Below are 22,407 nucleotides of genomic sequence, written 5' to 3'. Positions count from 1 at the left end.
AATTCCAAATTGAATATATAAAATATGACAGTATAAAATAAAGCTTAAGGCGAACCGTTCAGTGAGAGTAATGAATAATAAACTTAAAAAGTTAAATTGAAACATGTACAGGTCCAAAATAAACTTTAAAAACAGCGAACCTTCCTTAACATTTGGAGAATTCCACGCAAATCTTACTTTGGGAATTCCAAATTCAATATATAAAATATAACAGTATGAAATAAAGCTTTAGGCGAACCGTTCAGTGAGAGTAATGAATAATAAACTTAAAAAGTTAAATTGAAACATGTACAGGTCCAAAATGAACTTTAAAACAGCAAACCTTCCTTAACATTCGGAGAATTCAATGTAAATCTTACTTTTGGAATTCCAAATTCAATGAATAAAATATAACAGTATGAAATAAAGCTTTAGGCGAACCGTTCAATGAGAGTTATGGATAATAAACTTAAAAAGTTAAATTGAAACATGTACAGGTCCAAAATGAACTTTAAAAACAGCGAACCTACCCTAACATTCGGAGAATACACTGCAAATCTTACTTTTGGAAATAAAAATTCAATATATAAAATATAACAGTATGAAATAAAGCTTTAGGCGAAGCACTCAGTGTTAGTAATGAAAAATAAACTTAAAAAGTTAAATTGAAACAAGTACAGGTTCAAAATGAACTTTAAAAACAGCGAACCTTCCTTAACATTCGGAGAATTCAATGTAAATCTTACTTTTGGAATTCCAAATTCAATGAATAAAATATAACAGTATGAAATAAAGCTTTAGGCGAACCGTTCCATGAGAGTTATGGATAATAAACTTAAAAAGTTAAATTGAAACATGTACAGGTCCAAAATGAACTTTAAAAACAGCAAACCTTCCTTAACATTCGGAGAATTCAATGTAAATCTTACTTTTGGAATTCCAAATTCAATATACAAAATATAACAAAATGAAATAAAGCTTTAGGCGAACCACGCAGTGAGAGTAATGAATGATAAAATTTAAAAGTTAAATTGAAACATGTACAGGTCCTAAATGAACTTTAAAACCAGCGAACCTTCCTTAACATTCGGAGAATACACTGCAAATCTTACTTTTGGAATACCAAATTGAATATATAAAATATGACAGTATAAAATAAAGCTTAAGGCGAACCGTTCAGTGAGAGTAATGAATAATAAACTTAAAAAGTTAAATTGAAACATGTACAGGTCCAAAATAAACTTTAAAAACAGCGAACCTTCCTTAACATTTGGAGAATTCCACGCAAATCTTACTTTGGGAATTCCAAATTCAATATATAAAATATAACAGTATGAAATAAAGCTTTAGGCGAACCGTTCAGTGAGAGTAATGAATAATAAACTTAAAAAGTTAAATTGAAACATGTACAGGTCCAAAATGAACTTTAAAAACAGCAAACCTTCCTTAACATTCGGAGAATTCAATGTAAATCTTAATTTTGGAATTCCAAATTCAATGAATAAAATATAACAGTATGAAATAAAGCTTTAGGCGAACCGTTCAATGAGAGTTATGGATAATAAACTTAAAAAGTTAAATTGAAACATGTACAGGTCCAAAATGAACTTTAAAAACAGCGAACCTACCCTAACATTCGGAGAATACACTGCAAATCTTACTTTTGGAAATAAAAATTCAATATATAAAATATAACAGTATGAATTAAAGCTTTAGGCGAACCGTTCAGTGAGAGTAATGATTAATAAACTTAAAAAGTTAAATTGAAACATGTACAGGTCCAAAATGAAATTTAAAAACAGCGAACCTTCCCTAACATTCGGAGAATTCAACGCAAATCTTACTTTTGGAATTCCAAATTCAATATACAAAATATAACAAAATGAAATAAAGCTTTAGGCGAACCACGCAGTGAGAGTAATGAATGATAAACTTTAAAAGTTAAATTGAAACATGTACAGGTCCAAAATGAACTTTAAAACCAGCGAAGCTTCCTTAAAATTCGGAGAATACACTGCAAATCTTACTTTTGGAATTCCAAATTGAATATATAAAATATGACAGTATAAAATAAAGACTTAGGCGAACCGTTCAGTGAGAGTAATGAATAATAAACTTAAAAAGTTAAATTGAAACATGTACAGGTCCAAAATAAACTTTAAAAACAGCGAACCTTCCTTAACATTTGGAGAATTCCACGCAAATCTTACCTTGGGAATTCCAAATTCAATATATAAAATATAACAGTATGAAATAAAGCTTTAGGCGAACCGTTCAGTGAGAGTAATGATTAATAAACTTAAAAAGTTAAATTGAAACATGTACAGGTCCAAAATGAAATTTAAAAACAGCGAACCTTCCCTAACATTCGGAGAATTCAACGCAAATCTTACTTTTGGAATTCCAAATTCAATATACAAAATATAACAAAATGAAATAAAGCTTTAGGCGAACCACGCAGTGAGAGTAATGAATGATAAACTTTTAAAGTTAAATTGAAACATGTACAGGTCCAAAATGAACTTTAAAACCAGCGAACCTTCCTTAACATTCGGAGAATACACTGCAAATCTTACTTTTGGAATTCCAAATTGAATATATAAAATATGACAGTATAAAATAAAGCTTTAGGCGAACCGTTCAGTGAGAGTAATGAATAGTAAACTTAAAAAGTTAAATTGAAACAAGTAAAGGTTCAAAATGAACTTTAAAAACAGCGAACCTTCCTTAACATTCGGAGAATTCAACGCAAATCTTACTTTTGGAATTAAAAATTCAATATATAAAATATAACAGTATGAAATAAAGCTTTAGGCGAACCGTTCATTGAGAGTAATGATTAATAAACTTAAAAAGTTAAATTGAAACATGTACAGGTCCAAAATGAACTTTAAAAACAGCGAACCTTCCTTAACTTTCGGTGAATACACTGCAAATCTTACTTTTGGAAATACAAATTCAATATATAAAAGATAACAGTATGAAATAAAGCTTTAGGCGAACCGTTCAGTGAGAGTAATGAATAATAAACTTAAAAAGGTAAATTGAAACATGTACAGGTCCAAAATGAACTTTAAAAACAGCGAACCTTCCCTAACATTCGGAGAATTCAACGCAAATCTTACTTTTGGAATTCCAAATTCAAAATATAAAATATAACAGTATGAAATAAAGCTTTAGGCGAACCGTTCAGTGAGAGTAATGAATAATAAACTTAAAAAGGTAAATTGAAACATGTACAGGTCCAAAATGAACTTTAAAAACAGCGAACCTTCCCTAACATTCAGAGAATTCAACGCAAATCTTACTTTTGGAATTCCAAATTCAAAATATAAAATATAACAGTATGAAATAAAGCTTTAGGCGAACCGTTCAGTTAGAGTAATGAATAATAAACTTAAAAAGGTAAATTGAAACATGTAGAGGTCCAAAATGAACTTTAAAAACAGCGAACCTTCCTTAACTTTCGGAGAATACAGGGCAAATCTTACTTTTGGAATTCCAAATTCAATATATAAAATATAACAGTATGAAATAAAGCTTTAGGCGAACCGTTCACTGAAAGTATTGAATAATAAACTTAAAAAGGTAAATTGAAACATGTACAGGTCCAAAATGAACTTTAAAAACAGCGAACCTTCCCTAACATTCGGAGAATTCAACGCAAATCTTACTTTTGGAATTCCAAATTCAATATACAAAATATAACAAAATGAAATAAAGCTTTAGGCGAACCGTTCAGTGATAGTAAAGAAAAATAAACTTAAAAAGTTAAATTGAAACAAGTACAGGTTCAAAATGAACTTTAAAAACAGCGAACCTTCCTTAACTTTCGGAGAATACAAGCAAATCTTACTTTTGGAATTCCAAATTCAATATATAAAATATAACAGTATGAAATAAAGCTTTAGGCGAACCGTTCACTGAAAGTTAAAAATAATAAACTTAAAAAGGTAAATTGAAACATGTACAGGTCCAAAATGAACTTTAAAAACAGCGAACCATCCCTAACATTCGGTGAATTCAACGCAAATCTTACTTTTGGAATTCCAAATTCAATATACAAAATATAACAAAATTAAATAAAGCTTTAGGCGAACCGTTCAGTGAGAGTAATGAATAATAAACTTAAAAAGTTAAATTGAAACAAGTACAGGTTCAAAATGAACTTTAAAAACAGCGAACCTTCCTTAACTTTCGGAGAATACAAGCAAATCTTACTTTTGGAATTCCAAATTCAATATATAAAATATAACAGTATGAAATAAAGCTTTAGGCGAACCGTTCACTGAAAGTTAAAAATAATAAACTTAAAAAGTTAAATTGAAACAAGTACAGGTTCAAAATGAACTTTAAAAACAGCGAACCTTCCTTAACTTTCGGTGAATACACTGCAAATCTTACTTTTAATAATAATAATAATAATAATAATAATTTGTTTATTTATAGACCCTTTGGATACAGTAAATTCTTAACTGGTTAGGCCAAGTCGGAAGACGACTTTTAGCCAGCTTGGCGGAAATACACACAAACAAAGAGAGATAAAAAAAAAAAAAAAGGTGAACAAAGATAAACTTAGTTCTCCAATACAAGTTCTTTTGCTAGTTTTTTAAAAGTAAATAGGTTAATTGTAGAAGGGAGCTTTAGTAAATTCATTAACTTTGGGCCGATACAAAATATAGATTTTAATTTTAATTCAGTGCGTGCGAAAGGGACTTCTAATATGTACAGTTTTCTAGTAAAATATACGGAAAGCCGGCTATAGTTGAATGGGTTATAGATGTAATTATTTATACATTTATATACAGTGATTAAACATTGAAAAGAAAAATTTTTTGAAACAGTTAAAATATTGTTTTGTCGGAAAAGCGGGGCGGTGTGGGATAGTGGAGGTTTATTTTCGATGAGTCGAATAATTCTTTTCTGGAGTACCACTAAGCGGTTTAGGTTTTGGAGCGATGTATTACCCCAAATAGTAATACAAAAGGTAAGGTGGGAATGTACGAAGGCATGATAAAGTTGTTTAGAAGTTTTGACCCCGAAGATATGGCGACAACGGCCTATAAGGTAGATTGCAAAAGCAATTTTTTTCGAAATAATGTTTATATGTGCACTCCATTTAAGATGAGGGTCGTACCAAAGTCCAAGATACTTATAAGATGTAACCTCTTCTAATGGCGTATTGGATATTGTGATTTTTTTGGTATGTTTACGATTTTTATTTACATTCGAGAATATCATATACACTGTTTTGTTGTTGTTGATTTTTAAGAAATTGTCTCGTAGCCAGCGGTCAATTTTGTCGAGGTTATCATTGGTTTCGTCAATTAACTCTTCTAAGTCCGGGCCTCCGAGTAAGTTAAGGGTGTCGTCCGCGTATAACGTGAGGGCGTTTGAAATATTCAGGGCTGTTATATCGTTTATGAAGATATTAAAAAGCAGCGGGGACAGGATAGAGCCCTGGGGAACGCCTTGGGTAATAATTCTCCTGGTAGATAGGTCATTATTAACTTTGGTTTGGCTGACACGATTTGAAATGTATGATTTTACCCACTCATAGGTAGGCCCCCTCACTCCCTTAATATACAACTTAGCCAAAAGTCTCTCGTGATTAACGGTGTCGAAGGCCTTTCTTAGGTCCAGAAACACTCCGATGACGTAATTACTATTTTCCAGGTGGTCGATTATTTCTTTATATACTTTTATTTGTGCTAATTCGACATTCGAGTTTTCAGTAAAGCCAAACTGGTGCTTAGAAATTAATTTGAATTTGTTTGAGAAGTTTAAAAGGCGCGAGTAAAAACATTTGTCGAATATTTTCGCAAAGATACTGAGAAGAGTTATTGGTCTGTAATTGCTCGGGTCATTCTTATCAGAGGCTTTATAAATAGGAATAATAATACCCTGTTTTAGAAGATCTGGGTAGGTGCCTGTGTTGAACGATAAATTAATCAAAAAAAGTAGAGGTTTTAGTAATTGTGGGGCGGTAGACTTTACTATCTTCGCCGCGATGCCATCCCAGCCCGGAGCGGAGTCATTGTCTAGACTAAGTATTATTTGTAAGAGTTCAATGTTGTCTATTTCAAGTAGGACCATTGAATTAAGCGACTGATCCACGGTGTTCAAATTCTCTGTGGCGGCGATATTCAAAGGGTTATCCAAGGTCAGGTTGAAAAAATCGTTGAACGTCTCCGCACTTAAGGTAGTTGGGGGGTTATTTTTGTTTGTTTTCCTGTTTAGTAGATCATTTATTATTTTCCAGGATTTTTTTGGGTTGAGTTTACTGTTGGCTAAAAGTAATTTGTAATAATTCACCCTGGCGTTTCGAATAAGATTGTTGCACCGATTACGGGTCAGTTTATAATTCTTTACATTAGTCTCTGTGGGGTTCCTGCGTGAGATACCTCTAAGTTTATTTCGCTGTTTTATCATATGCTTAATGTCTGGAGTTATCCAGTTATGCGATTTACTTTTTAATACCTCATAATAAGGGAAGTGTTTTTCATATAGATTAGCAAAGATACTGTGAAACTCGAGAAAGGCCATATTTATATCTGTCTTATTAAACATATTGGACCATTTTTCATTGTTTAAAGCCCCTATAAATTGATTTATATTATAATTAGAAAAATTCCTTATACGGATCTTGGGTTTAAGGTTGACTTCATTCTTATATTTAACATGGATCGCGCTATGATCAGCTGGTTTTATGTCTTGCAATATTGTAGCGGTCGTAGCGCAGTTGGAAAAACAGTGGTCTATGAGGGTGGTTTGTCTCGTTGCCTGGGTTACTAATTGTCGTAAACCATAACTTAACGTGAGATCAAGCAAACGTTTACTATTATGTGAGCTTTCTAACAGATTTATGTTGAAGTCGCCAACTAGAATTTTTTTACTCTGTCGGGTGCCCATTTTAAGGATTGCTTTTTCCAGGATAGTAAAAAAATCGTCTCTTATTACACCAGTTCTGTAGATTACGGCTAAATACACATCTTCAAGTTTTATTGTAAATATTTCACCGAACTTCTCCATCATACAAGCATCAGTAACCACTTCAAACGGTATATCGTTTTTTAAGTAAAAGCCCACACCGCCACCGTCTTTATCGGTCCGACCACTTCCGACAAAGTTAAAATTGGGGTAGATATCGCCATAGTTCTTTTTGAACCAGGTTTCAGTTAATGCGTAAATTGGGATTTCCTCAGGGAATGAGGCGTTACAGGAGCATAATAAATTACCGAAGTTAGCCCTCACACTACAAACATTACAATAAATTAAATTTAACATTTAACTAAATAATTGAACATGAAATACAGGATTTTTTTTTTCTTTTTCCTTTTCTCTTTGCTTATCTTTTTTTCATTGACTTAGGTTTTTTTAATGATTGTTTCTGTGGCGTAATCGTATTTATAAGTTTCTTGATCAATCATAAACGAATTGGTAGAAATCCATTTGGGTTTTAATGGTAACTTAGATTTGGCAAATTTCCTAAGATTAAAACGGGCTAGTTGTTGATTCACTGTATAATCGTGATCGATGAAAACAGAGGTTCCCTTCAGCATTATATTTTTAGATAATATTGACATCTTTGCGTCATAAGAGTCGGCCTTATAAATTACATTTCTACATCTATTGGGCTTAAAGGGGCCCATGCGGTATACTTGATTTGGCGAAATAAGGATTTCTAATTTTAAATTTTGGGTGAGTAATTCTGTAACTGTCTTAACAAGAACATTTCTTTCTTCGGTTTCTTTGTCAGCTAGCCCCCTAATCACCAAATTGTTTCGTTTTAGAGTAACCTCAAGGTTTTCTATACGCATTCTGTTAGCTTCCGAACGCGTCTTAGCCTGGGTATCAACGACTTTAAGGTCATCTTGAAGGTTATCAACTCTATCATTAATATCTCCGATTTGGGTTACAACTTGTTCTAGGTTATGTAAACTAGTTTCCATAGTGCATTGTCTATTCTCAATTGCCGCTATAGATTTTTTCGTATCGTTTACACTAGTTGTTAGATCGTCTAATTTACTATTAATCGATTTAAGTTCTTTAAGTAGTTCAGAGTTAGCCATTTGGTTTACCTCTGTTACGTTATCCTCATTGGATTTCGAGTTAGCTCTTGTATTTTTCCCCATACATATAATCACTTAATCAGTGGCAGAGCCGCTATATATATTAAAAAAAACAAAGAAAAAACAACAAAAAAAACAAAAAAAAAAAAAAAAAAAATTGGACCCACCTATTAAAGATAGATAGTATTAGAGACGAAAAAATTCTGCGTTGCCTAGCGGCTCTGCCAGTGTCACAGTTGTGAGATTAAAATTTTGGTTCGCCAGGGATTCTGGCAGATAGACTTTGGATCCGGGGCGGCGCATAGACAAAGTCTTGATTATTGAGTTCTTATCGCACGAATTTTCCAGATATTTTTTATCTATTTTTCCCTTCAGCGTCTTTCTTTTTTCTTTTCCTTTATCTTGCGCTTTAAGAAAAACACAGTGTCCACTTGACGCAGTACGGCTTCCTTTACGGCAATCCCGCGCTGAGATTGGCGGACGAACATAAACACGGGAGATCTATTAAAGATAGATAGTATTAGAGACGAAAAAATTCTGCGTTGCCTAGCGGCTCTGCCAGTGTCACAGTTTGGAAATACAAATTCAATATATAAAAGATAACAGTATGAAATAAAGCTTTAGGCGAACCGTTCAGTGAGAGTAATGAATTATAAACTTAAAAAGGTAAATTGAAACATGTACAGGTCCAAAATGAACTTTAAAAACAAAGAACCTTCCCTAACATTCGGAGAATTCAACGCAAATCTTACTTTTGGAATTCCAAATTCAAAATATAAAATATAACAGTATGAAATAAAGCTTTAGGCGAACCGTTCAGTGAGAGTAATGAATAATAAACTTAAAAAGGTAAATTGAAACATGTACAGGTCCAAAATGAACTTTAAAAACAGCGAACCTTCCCTAACATTCGGAGAATTCAACGCAAATCTTACTTTTGGAATTCCAAATTCAATATACAAAATATAACAAAATGAAATAAAGCTTAAGGCGAACCGTTCAGTGATAGTAAAGAAAAATAAACTTAAAAAGTTAAATTGAAACAAGTACAGGTTCAAAATGAACTTTAAAAACAGCGAACCTTCCTTAACTTTCGGTGAATACACTGCAAATCTTACTTTTGGAAATACAAATTCAATATATAAAAGATAACAGTATGAAATAAAGCTTTAGGCGAACCGTTCAGTGAGAGTAATGAATAATAAACTTAAAAAGGTAAATTGAAACATGTACAGGTCCAAAATGAACTTTAAAAACAGCGAACCTTCCCTAACATTCGGAGAATTCAACGCAAATCTTACTTTTGGAATTCCAAATTCAAAATATAAAATATAACAGTATGAAATAAAGCTTTAGGCGAACCGTTCAGTGAGAGTAATGAATAATAAACTTAAAAAGGTAAATTGAAACATGTAGAGGTCCAAAATGAACTTTGAAAACAGCGAACCTTCCCTAACAATCGGAGAATTCATCGCAAATCTTACTTTTGGAATTTCAAATTCAATATATAAAAGATAACAGTATGAAATAAAGCTTTAGGCGAACCTTTCAGTGATAGTAATGAAAAATAAACTTAAAAAGTTAAATTGAAACATGTACAGGTCCCAAATGAACTTTAAAAACAGCGAACCTTCCTTAACTTTCGGAGAATACAGGGCAAATCTTACTTTTGGAATTCCAAATTCAATATATAAAATATAACAGTATGAAATAAAGCTTTAGGCGAACCGTTCACTGAAAGTATTGAATAATAAACTTAAAAAGGTAAATTGAAACATGTACAGGTCCAAAATGAACTTTAAAAACAGCGAACCTTCCCTAACATTCGGAGAATTCAACGCAAATCTTACTTTTGGAATTCCAAATTCAATATACAAAATATAACAAAATGAAATAAAGCTTTAGGCGAACCGTTCAGTGATAGTAAAGAAAAATAAACTTAAAAAGATAAATTGAAACAAGTACAGGTTCAAAATGAACTTTAAAAACAGCGAACCTTCCTTAACTTTCGGTGAATACACTGCAAATCTTACTTTTGGAAATACAAATTCAATATATAAAAGATAACAGTATGAAATAAAGCTTTAGGCGAACCGTTCAGTGAGAGTAATGAATAATAAACTTAAAAAGGTAAATTGAAACATGTACAGGTCCAAAATGAACTTTAAAAACAGCGAACCTTCCCTAACATTCGGAGAATTTAACGCAAATCTTACTTTTGGAATTCCAAATTCAAAATATAAAATATAACAGTATGAAATAAAGCTTTAGGCGAACCGTTCAGTGAGAGTAATGAATAATAAACTTAAAAAGGTAAATTGAAACATGTAGAAGTCCAAAATGAACTTTGAAAACAGCGAACCTTCCCTAACAATCGGAGAATTCATCGCAAATCTTACTTTTGGAATTTCAAATTCAATATATAAAAGATAACAGTATGAAATAAAGCTTTAGGCGAACCTTTCAGTGATAGTAATGAAAAATAAACTTAAAAAGTTAAATTGAAACATGTACAGGTCCAAAATGAACTTTAAAAACAGCGAACCTTCCTTAACTTTCGGAGAATACAAGCAAATCTTACTTTTGGAATTCCAAATTCAATATATAAAATATAACAGTATGAAATAAAGCTTTAGGCGAACCGTTCACTGAAAGTTAAAAATAATAAACTTAAAAAGGTAAATTGAAACATGTACAGGTCCAAAATGAACTTTAAAAACAGCGAACCTTCCCTAACATTCGGTGAATTCAACGCAAATCTTACTTTTGGAATTCCAAATTCAATATACAAAATATAACAAAATTAAATAAAGCTTTAGGCGAACCGTTCAGTGAGAGTAATGAATAATAAACTTAAAAAGTTAAATTGAAACATGTACAGGTCCAAAATGAATTTTAAAAACAGCGAACCTTCCCTAACATTTGGAGAATTCAACGCAAATCTTACTTTTGGAATTCCAAAATCAATATACAAAATATAACAAAATGAAATAAAGCTTTAGGCGAACCGTTCAGTGATAGTAAAGAAAAATAAACTTAAAAAGTTAAATTGAAACAAGTACAGGTTCAAAATGAACTTTAAAAACAGCGAACCTTCCTTAACTTTCGGTGAATACACTGCAAATCTTACTTTTGGAAATACAAATTCAATATATAAAAGATAACAGTATGAAATAAAGCTTTAGGCGAACCGTTCAGTGAGAGTAATGAATAATAAACTTAAAAAGGTAAATTGAAACATGTACAGGTCCAAAATGAACTTTAAAAACAGCGAACCTTCCCTAACATTCGGAGAATTCAACGCAAATCTTACTTTTGGAATTCCAAATTCAATATACAAAATATAACAAAATGAAATAAAGCTTAAGGCGAACCGTTCAGTGATAGTAAAGAAAAATAAACTTAAAAAGTTAAATTGAAACAAGTACAGGTTCAAAATGAACTTTAAAAACAGCGAACCTTCCTTAACTTTCGGTGAATACACTGCAAATCTTACTTTTGGAAATACAAATTCAATATATAAAAGATAACAGTATGAAATAAAGCTTTAGGCGAACCGTTCAGTGAGAGTAATGAATAATAAACTTAAAAAGGTAAATTGAAACATGTACAGGTCCAAAATGAACTTTAAAAACAGCGAACCTTCCCTAACATTCGGAGAATTCAACGCAAATCTTACTTTTGGAATTCCAAATTCAAAATATAAAATATAACAGTATGAAATAAAGCTTTAGGCGAACCGTTCAGTGAGAGTAATGAATAATAAACTTAAAAAGGTAAATTGAAACATGTAGAGGTCCAAAATGAACTTTGAAAACAGCGAACCTTCCCTAACAATCGGAGAATTCATCGCAAATCTTACTTTTGGAATTTCAAATTCAATATATAAAAGATAACAGTATGAAATAAAGCTTTAGGCGAACCTTTCAGTGATAGTAATGAAAAATAAACTTAAAAAGGTAAATTGAAACATGTACAGGTCCAAAATGAACTTTAAAAACAGCGAACCTTCCCTAACATTCGGAGAATTCAACGCAAATCTTACTTTTGGAATTCCAAATTCAAAATATAAAATATAACAGTATGAAATAAAGCTTTAGGCGAACCGTTCAGTGAGAGTAATGAATAATAAACTTAAAAAGGTAAATTGAAACATGTAGAGGTCCAAAATGAACTTTGAAAACAGCGAACCTTCCCTAACAATCGGAGAATTCATCGCAAATCTTACTTTTGGAATTTCAAATTCAATATATAAAAGATAACAGTATGAAATAAAGCTTTAGGCGAACCTTTCAGTGATAGTAATGAAAAATAAACTTAAAAAGTTAAATTGAAACATGTACAGGTCCCAAATGAACTTTAAAAACAGCGAACCTTCCTTAACTTTCGGAGAATACAGGGCAAATCTTACTTTTGGAATTCCAAATTCAATATATAAAATATAACAGTATGAAATAAAGCTTTAGGCGAACCGTTCACTGAAAGTATTGAATAATAAACTTAAAAAGGTAAATTGAAACATGTACAGGTCCAAAATGAACTTTAAAAACAGCGAACCTTCCCTAACATTCGGAGAATTCAACGCAAATCTTACTTTTGGAATTCCAAATTCAATATACAAAATATAACAAAATGAAATAAAGCTTTAGGCGAACCGTTCAGTGATAGTAAAGAAAAATAAACTTAAAAAGTTAAATTGAAACAAGTACAGGTTCAAAATGAACTTTAAAAACAGCGAACCTTCCTTAACTTTCGGTGAATACACTGCAAATCTTACTTTTGGAAATACAAATTCAATATATAAAAGATAACAGTATGAAATAAAGCTTTAGGCGAACCGTTCAGTGAGAGTAATGAATAATAAACTTAAAAAGGTAAATTGAAACATGTACAGGTCCAAAATGAACTTTAAAAACAGCGAACCTTCCCTAACATTCGGAGAATTCAACGCAAATCTTACTTTTGGAATTCCAAATTCAAAATATAAAATATAACAGTGTGAAATAAAGCTTTAGGCGAACCGTTCAGTGAGAGTAATGAATAATAAACTTAAAAAGGTAAATTGAAACATGTAGAGGTCCAAAATGAACTTTGAAAACAGCGAACCTTCCCTAACAATCGGAGAATTCATCGCAAATCTTACTTTTGGAATTTCAAATTCAATATATAAAAGATAACAGTATGAAATAAAGCTTTAGGCGAACCTTTCAGTGATAGTAATGAAAAATAAACTTAAAAAGTTAAATTGAAACATGTACAGGTCCAAAATGAACTTTAAAAACAGCGAACCTTCCTTAACTTTCGGAGAATACAGGGCAAATCTTACTTTTGGAATTCCAAATTCAATATATAAAATATAACAGTATGAAATAAAGCTTTAGGCGAACCGTTCACTGAAAATTAAAAATAATAAACTTAAAAAGGTAAATTGAAACATGTACAGGTCCAAAATGAACTTTAAAAACAGCGAACCTTCCCTAACATTCGGTGAATTCAACGCAAATCTTACTTTTGGAATTCCAAATTCAATATACAAAATATAACAAAATTAAATAAAGCTTTAGGCGAACCGTTCAGTGAGAGTAATGAATAATAAACTTAAAAAGTTAAATTGAAACATGTACAGGTCCAAAATGAATTTTAAAAACAGCGAACCTTCCCTAACATTAGGAGAATTCAATGCAAATCTTACTTTTAGAATTCCAAATTCAATATACAAAATATAACAAAATGAAATAAAGCTTAAAGCGAACCAAATCAGTGATAGTAATGAAAAATAAACTTAAAAAGTTAAATTGAAACAAGTACAGGTTCAAAATGAACTTTAAAAACAGCGAACCTTCCTTAACTTTCGGAGAATACACGGCAAATCTTACTTTTGGAAATACAAATTCAATATATAAAAGATAACAGTATGAAATAAAGCTTTAGGCGAACCGTTCAGTGAGAGTAATGATTAATAAACTTAAAAAGTTAAATTGAAACATGTACAGGTCCAAAATGAACTTTTAAACCAGCGAACCTTCCTTAACATTCGGAGAATACACTGCAAATCTTACTTTTGGAATTCCAAATTGAATATATAAAATATGACAGTATAAAATAAAGCTTTAGGCGAACCACGCAGTGAGAGTAATGAATGATAAACTTTAAAAGTTAAATTGAAACATGTACAGGTCCTAAATGAACTTTAAAACCAGCGAACCTTCCTTAACATTCGGAGAATACACTGCAAATCTTACTTTTGGAATTCCAAATTGAATATATAAAATATGACAGTATAAAATAAAGCTTAAGGCGAACCGTTCAGTGAGAGTAATGAATAATAAACTTAAAAAGTTAAATTGAAACATGTACAGGTCCAAAATAAACTTTAAAAACAGCGAACCTTCCTTAACATTTGGAGAATTCCACGCAAATCTTAATTTTAGAATTCCAAATTCAATATACAAAATATAACAAAATGAAATAAAGCTTTAGGCGAACCGTTCAGTGAGAGTAATGAATAATAAACTTAAAAAGTTAAATTGAAACATGTACAGGTCCAAAATGAACTTTAAAACAGCGAACCTTCCTTAACATTCGGAGAATTCAATGTAAATCTTACTTTTGGAATTCCAAATTCAATGAATAAAATATAACAGTATGAAATAAAGCTTTAGGCGAACCGTTCCATGAGAGTTATGGATAATAAACTTAAAAAGTTAAATTGAAACATGTACAGGTCCAAAATGAACTTTAAAAACAGCAAACCTTCCTTAACATTCGGAGAATTCAATGTAAATCTTACTTTTGGAATTCCAAATTCAATATACAAAATATAACAAAATGAAATAAAGCTTTAGGCGAACCACGCAGTGAGAGTAATGAATGATAAAATTTAAAAGTTAAATTGAAACATGTACAGGTCCTAAATGAACTTTAAACCAGCGAACCTTCCTTAACATTCGGAGAATACACTGCAAATCTTACTTTTGGAATACCAAATTGAATATATAAAATATGACAGTATAAAATAAAGCTTAAGGCGAACCGTTCAGTGAGAGTAATGAATAATAAACTTAAAAAGTTAAATTGAAACATGTACAGGTCCAAAATAAACTTTAAAAACAGCGAACCTTCCTTAACATTTGGAGAATTCCACGCAAATCTTACTTTGGGAATTCCAAATTCAATATATAAAATATAACAGTATGAAATAAAGCTTTAGGCGAACCATTCAGTGAGAGTAATGAATAATAAACTTAAAAAGTTAAATTGAAACATGTACAGGTCCAAAATGAACTTTAAAAACAGCAAACCTTCCTTAACATTCGGAGAATTCAATGTAAATCTTAATTTTGGAATTCCAAATTGAATATATAAAATATGACAGTATAAAATAAAGACTTAGGCGAACCGTTCAGTGAGAGTAATGAATAATAAACTTAAAAAGTTAAATTGAAACATGTACAGGTCCAAAATAAACTTTAAAAACAGCGAACCTTCCTTAACATTTGGAGAATTCAATGTAAATCTTACTTTTGGAATTCCAAATTCAATATACAAAATATAACAAAATGAAATAAAGCTTAAGGCGAACCGTTCAGTGATAGTAATGAAAAATAAACTTAAAAAGTTAAATTGAAACATGTACAGGTCCAAAATGAACTTTAAAAACAGCGAACCTTCCTTAACTTTCGGAGAATACAAGCAAATCTTACTTTTGGAATTCCAAATTCAATATATAAAATATAACAGTATGAAATAAAGCTTTAGGCGAACCGTTCACTGAAAGTTAAAAATAATAAACTTAAAAAGGTAAATTGAAACATGTACAGGTCCAAAATGAACTTTAAAAACAGCGAACCTTCCCTAACATTCGGTGAATTCAACGCAAATCTTACTTTTGGAATTCCAAATTCAATATACAAAATATAACAAAATTAAATAAAGCTTTAGGCGAACCGTTCAGTGAGAGTAATGAATAATAAACTTAAAAAGTTAAATTGAAACATGTACAGGTCCAAAATGAATTTTAAAAACAGCGAACCTTCCCTAACATTTGGAGAATTCAACGCAAATCTTACTTTTGGAATTCCAAAATCAATATACAAAATATAACAAAATGAAATAAAGCTTTAGGCGAACCGTTCAGTGATAGTAAAGAAAAATAAACTTAAAAAGTTAAATTGAAACAAGTACAGGTTCAAAATGAACTTTAAAAACAGCGAACCTTCCTTAACTTTCGGTGAATACACTGCAAATCTTACTTTTGGAAATACAAATTCAATATATAAAAGATAACAGTATGAAATAAAGCTTTAGGCGAACCGTTCAGTGAGAGTAATGAATAATAAACTTAAAAAGGTAAATTGAAACATGTACAGGTCCAAAATGAACTTTAAAAACAGCGAACCTTCCCTAACATTCGGAGAATTCAACGCAAATCTTACTTTTGGAATTCCAAATTCAATATACAAAATATAACAAAATGAAATAAAGCTTAAGGCGAACCGTTCAGTGATAGTAAAGAAAAATAAACTTAAAAAGTTAAATTGAAACAAGTACAGGTTCAAAATGAACTTTAAAAACAGCGAACCTTCCTTAACTTTCGGTGAATACACTGCAAATCTTACTTTTGGAAATACAAATTCAATATATAAAAGATAACAGTATGAAATAAAGCTTTAGGCGAACCGTTCAGTGAGAGTAATGAATAATAAACTTAAAAAGGTAAATTGAAACATGTACAGGTCCAAAATGAACTTTAAAAACAGCGAACCTTCCCTAACATTCGGAGAATTCAACGCAAATCTTACTTTTGGAATTCCAAATTCAAAATATAAAATATAACAGTATGAAATAAAGCTTTAGGCGAACCGTTCAGTGAGAGTAATGAATAATAAACTTAAAAAGGTAAATTGAAACATGTAGAGGTCCAAAATGAACTTTGAAAACAGCGAACCTTCCCTAACAATCGGAGAATTCATCGCAAATCTTACTTTTGGAATTTCAAATTCAATATATAAAAGATAACAGTATGAAATAAAGCTTTAGGCGAACCTTTCAGTGATAGTAATGAAAAATAAACTTAAAAAGGTAAATTGAAACATGTACAGGTCCAAAATGAACTTTAAAAACAGCGAACCTTCCCTAACATTCGGAGAATTCAACGCAAATCTTACTTTTGGAATTCCAAATTCAAAATATAAAATATAACAGTATGAAATAAAGCTTTAGGCGAACCGTTCAGTGAGAGTAATGAATAATAAACTTAAAAAGGTAAATTGAAACATGTAGAGGTCCAAAATGAACTTTGAAAACAGCGAACCTTCCCTAACAATCGGAGAATTCATCGCAAATCTTACTTTTGGAATTTCAAATTCAATATATAAAAGATAACAGTATGAAATAAAGCTTTAGGCGAACCTTTCAGTGATAGTAATGAAAAATAAACTTAAAAAGTTAAATTGAAACATGTACAGGTCCCAAATGAACTTTAAAAACAGCGAACCTTCCTTAACTTTCGGAGAATACAGGGCAAATCTTACTTTTGGAATTCCAAATTCAATATATAAAATATAACAGTATGAAATAAAGCTTTAGGCGAACCGTTCACTGAAAGTATTGAATAATAAACTTAAAAAGGTAAATTGAAACATGTACAGGTCCAAAATGAACTTTAAAAACAGCGAACCTTCCCTAACATTCGGAGAATTCAACGCAAATCTTACTTTTGGAATTCCAAATTCAATATACAAAATATAACAAAATGAAATAAAGCTTTAGGCGAACCGTTCAGTGATAGTAAAGAAAAATAAACTTAAAAAGTTAAATTGAAACAAGTACAGGTTCAAAATGAACTTTAAAAACAGCGAACCTTCCTTAACTTTCGGTGAATACACTGCAAATCTTACTTTTGGAAATACAAATTCAATATATAAAAGATAACAGTATGAAATAAAGCTTTAGGCGAACCGTTCAGTGAGAGTAATGAATAATAAACTTAAAAAGGTAAATTGAAACATGTACAGGTCCAAAATGAACTTTAAAAACAGCGAACCTTCCCTAACATTCGGAGAATTCAACGCAAATCTTACTTTTGGAATTCCAAATTCAAAATATAAAATATAACAGTGTGAAATAAAGCTTTAGGCGAACCGTTCAGTGAGAGTAATGAATAATAAACTTAAAAAGGTAAATTGAAACATGTAGAGGTCCAAAATGAACTTTGAAAACAGCGAACCTTCCCTAACAATCGGAGAATTCATCGCAAATCTTACTTTTGGAATTTCAAATTCAATATATAAAAGATAACAGTATGAAATAAAGCTTTAGGCGAACCTTTCAGTGATAGTAATGAAAAATAAACTTAAAAAGTTAAATTGAAACATGTACAGGTCCAAAATGAACTTTAAAAACAGCGAACCTTCCTTAACTTTCGGAGAATACAGGGCAAATCTTACTTTTGGAATTCCAAATTCAATATATAAAATATAACAGTATGAAATAAAGCTTTAGGCGAACCGTTCACTGAAAATTAAAAATAATAAACTTAAAAAGGTAAATTGAAACATGTACAGGTCCAAAATGAACTTTAAAAACAGCGAACCTTCCCTAACATTCGGTGAATTCAACGCAAATCTTACTTTTGGAATTCCAAATTCAATATACAAAATATAACAAAATTAAATAAAGCTTTAGGCGAACCGTTCAGTGAGAGTAATGAATAATAAACTTAAAAAGTTAAATTGAAACATGTACAGGTCCAAAATGAATTTTAAAAACAGCGAACCTTCCCTAACATTAGGAGAATTCAATGCAAATCTTACTTTTAGAATTCCAAATTCAATATACAAAATATAACAAAATGAAATAAAGCTTAAAGCGAACCAAATCAGTGATAGTAATGAAAAATAAACTTAAAAAGTTAAATTGAAACAAGTACAGGTTCAAAATGAACTTTAAAAACAGCGAACCTTCCTTAACTTTCGGAGAATACACGGCAAATCTTACTTTTGGAAATACAAATTCAATATATAAAAGATAACAGTATGAAATAAAGCTTTAGGCGAACCGTTCAGTGAGAGTAATGATTAATAAACTTAAAAAGTTAAATTGAAACATGTACAGGTCCAAAATGAACTTTTAAACCAGCGAACCTTCCTTAACATTCGGAGAATACACTGCAAATCTTACTTTTGGAATTCCAAATTGAATATATAAAATATGACAGTATAAAATAAAGCTTTAGGCGAACCACGCAGTGAGAGTAATGAATGATAAACTTTAAAAGTTAAATTGAAACATGTACAGGTCCTAAATGAACTTTAAAACCAGCGAACCTTCCTTAACATTCGGAGAATACACTGCAAATCTTACTTTTGGAATTCCAAATTGAATATATAAAATATGACAGTATAAAATAAAGCTTAAGGCGAACCGTTCAGTGAGAGTAATGAATAATAAACTTAAAAAGTTAAATTGAAACATGTACAGGTCCAAAATAAACTTTAAAAACAGCGAACCTTCCTTAACATTTGGAGAATTCCACGCAAATCTTAATTTTAGAATTCCAAATTCAATATACAAAATATAACAAAATGAAATAAAGCTTTAGGCGAACCGTTCAGTGAGAGTAATGAATAATAAACTTAAAAAGTTAAATTGAAACATGTACAGGTCCAAAATGAACTTTAAAACAGCGAACCTTCCTTAACATTCGGAGAATTCAATGTAAATCTTACTTTTGGAATTCCAAATTCAATGAATAAAATATAACAGTATGAAATAAAGCTTTAGGCGAACCGTTCCATGAGAGTTATGGATAATAAACTTAAAAAGTTAAATTGAAACATGTACAGGTCCAAAATGAACTTTAAAAACAGCAAACCTTCCTTAACATTCGGAGAATTCAATGTAAATCTTACTTTTGGAATTCCAAATTCAATATACAAAATATAACAAAATGAAATAAAGCTTTAGGCGAACCACGCAGTGAGAGTAATGAATGATAAAATTTAAAAGTTAAATTGAAACATGTACAGGTCCTAAATGAACTTTAAACCAGCGAACCTTCCTTAACATTCGGAGAATACACTGCAAATCTTACTTTTGGAATACCAAATTGAATATATAAAATATGACAGTATAAAATAAAGCTTAAGGCGAACCGTTCAGTGAGAGTAATGAATAATAAACTTAAAAAGTTAAATTGAAACATGTACAGGTCCAAAATAAACTTTAAAAACAGCGAACCTTCCTTAACATTTGGAGAATTTCACGCAAATCTTACTTTGGGAATTCCAAATTCAATATATAAAATATAACAGTATGAAATAAAGCTTTAGGCGAACCATTCAGTGAGAGTAATGAATAATAAACTTAAAAAGTTAAATTGAAACATGTACAGGTCCAAAATGAACTTTAAAAACAGCAAACCTTCCTTAACATTCGGAGAATTCAATGTAAATCTTAATTTTGGAATTCCAAATTGAATATATAAAATATGACAGTATAAAATAAAGACTTAGGCGAACCGTTCAGTGAGAGTAAAGAAAAATAAACTTAAAAAGTTAAATTGAAACATGTACAGGTCCAAAATGAACTTTAAAAACAGCGAACCTACCCTAACATTCGGAGAATACACTGCAAATCTTACTTTTGGAAATAAAAATTCAATATATAAAATATAACAGTATGAATTAAAGCTTTAGGCGAACCGTTCAGTGAGAGTAATGATTAATAAACTTAAAAAGTTAAATTGAAACATGTACAGGTCCAAAATGAAATTTAAAAACAGCGAACTTTCCCTAACATTCGGAGAATACACTGCAAATCTTACTTTTGGAATTCCAAATTGAATATATAAAATATGACAGTATAAAATAAAGACTTAGGCGAACCGTTCAGTGAGAGTAATGAATAATAAACTTAAAAAGTTAAATTGAAACATGTACAGGTCCAAAATAAACTTTAAAAACAGCGAACCTTCCTTAACATTCGGAGAATTCAACGCAAATCTCACTTTTGGAATTCCAAATTGAATATATAAAATATGACAGTATAAAATAAAGACTTAGGCGAACCGTTCAGTGAGAGTAATGAATAATAAACTTAAAAAGTTAAATTGAAACATGTACAGGTCCAAAATAAACTTTAAAAACAGCGAACCTTCCTTAACATTTGGAGAATTCCACGCAAATCTTACCTTGGGAATTCCAAATTCAATATATAAAATATAACAGTATGAAATAAAGCTTTAGGCGAACCGTTCAGTGAGAGTAATGATTAATAAACTTAAAAAGTTAAATTGAAACATGTACAGGTCCAAAATGAAATTTAAAAACAGCGAACCTTCCCTAACATTCGGAGAATTCAACGCAAATCTTACTTTTGGAATTCCAAATTCAATATACAAAATATAACAAAATGAAATAAAGCTTTAGGCGAACCACGCAGTGAGAGTAATGAATGATAAACTTTAAAAGTTAAATTGAAACATGTACAGGTCCAAAATGAACTTTAAAACCAGCGAACCTTCCTTAACATTCGGAGAATACACTGCAAATCTTACTTTTGGAATTCCAAATTGAATATATAAAATATGACAGTATAAAATAAAGCTTTAGGCGAACCGTTCAGTGAGAGTAATGAATAGTAAACTTAAAAAGTTAAATTGAAACAAGTACAGGTTCAAAATGAACTTTAAAAACAGCGAACCTTCCTTAACATTCGGAGAATTCAACGCAAATCTTACTTTTGGAATTAAAAATTCAATATATAAAATATAACAGTATGAAATAAAGCTTTAGGCGAACCGTTCATTGAGAGTAATGATTAATAAACTTAAAAAGTTAAATTGAAACATGTACAGGTCCAAAATGAAATTTAAAAACAGCGAACCTTCCCTAACATTCGGAGAATTCAACGCAAATCTTACTTTTGGAAATACAAATTCAATATATAAAAGATAACAGTATGAAATAAAGCTTTAGGCGAACCGTTCAGTGAGAGTAATGAATAATAAACTTAAAAAGGTAAATTGAAACATGTACAGGTCCAAAATGAACTTTAAAAACAGCGAACCTTCCCTAACATTCGGAGAATTCAACGCAAATCTTACTTTTGGAATTCCAAATTCAAAATATAAAATATAACAGTATGAAATAAAGCTTTAGGCGAACCGTTCAGTGAGAGTAATGAATAATAAACTTAAAAAGGTAAATTGAAACATGTAGAGGTCCAAAATGAACTTTGAAAACAGCGAACCTTCCCTAACAATCGGAGAATTCATCGCAAATCTTACTTTTGGAATTTAGAATTCAATATATAAAAGATAACAGTATGAAATAAAGCTTTAGGCGAACCTTTC

At 30.6% G+C, this 22,407-nt stretch overlaps 1 long non-coding RNA gene across 2 annotated transcripts; it reads left to right on the top strand.

The window, feature by feature from the left end:
- Positions 1 to 4,412: 4,412 nt before the first annotated feature.
- Positions 4,413 to 6,395, top strand: LOC149923366 (uncharacterized). Of its 2 annotated transcripts, none has more exons than XR_016476886.1 (3): positions 4,413 to 5,046; positions 5,104 to 5,182; positions 5,252 to 6,395. It is a non-coding gene; the product is annotated as an uncharacterized LOC149923366 (long non-coding RNA). The 2 variants fall into 2 exon arrangements; XR_016476887.1 differs by having other exon boundaries at positions 5,104 to 6,181; positions 6,242 to 6,395.
- The last annotated feature ends 16,012 nt before the right edge of the window (positions 6,396 to 22,407 follow it).

Source organism: Leiobunum rupestre, chromosome 10 (assembly GCF_980474605.1).
Source record: "Leiobunum rupestre chromosome 10, qqLeiRupe1.1.hap1, whole genome shotgun sequence".
In the NCBI taxonomy this organism is placed as follows: domain Eukaryota; kingdom Metazoa; phylum Arthropoda; class Arachnida; order Opiliones; family Sclerosomatidae; genus Leiobunum; species Leiobunum rupestre.
Note: the sequence above shows the minus strand (reverse complement) of the source record. Positions and strands in the feature narration are given on the sequence as shown.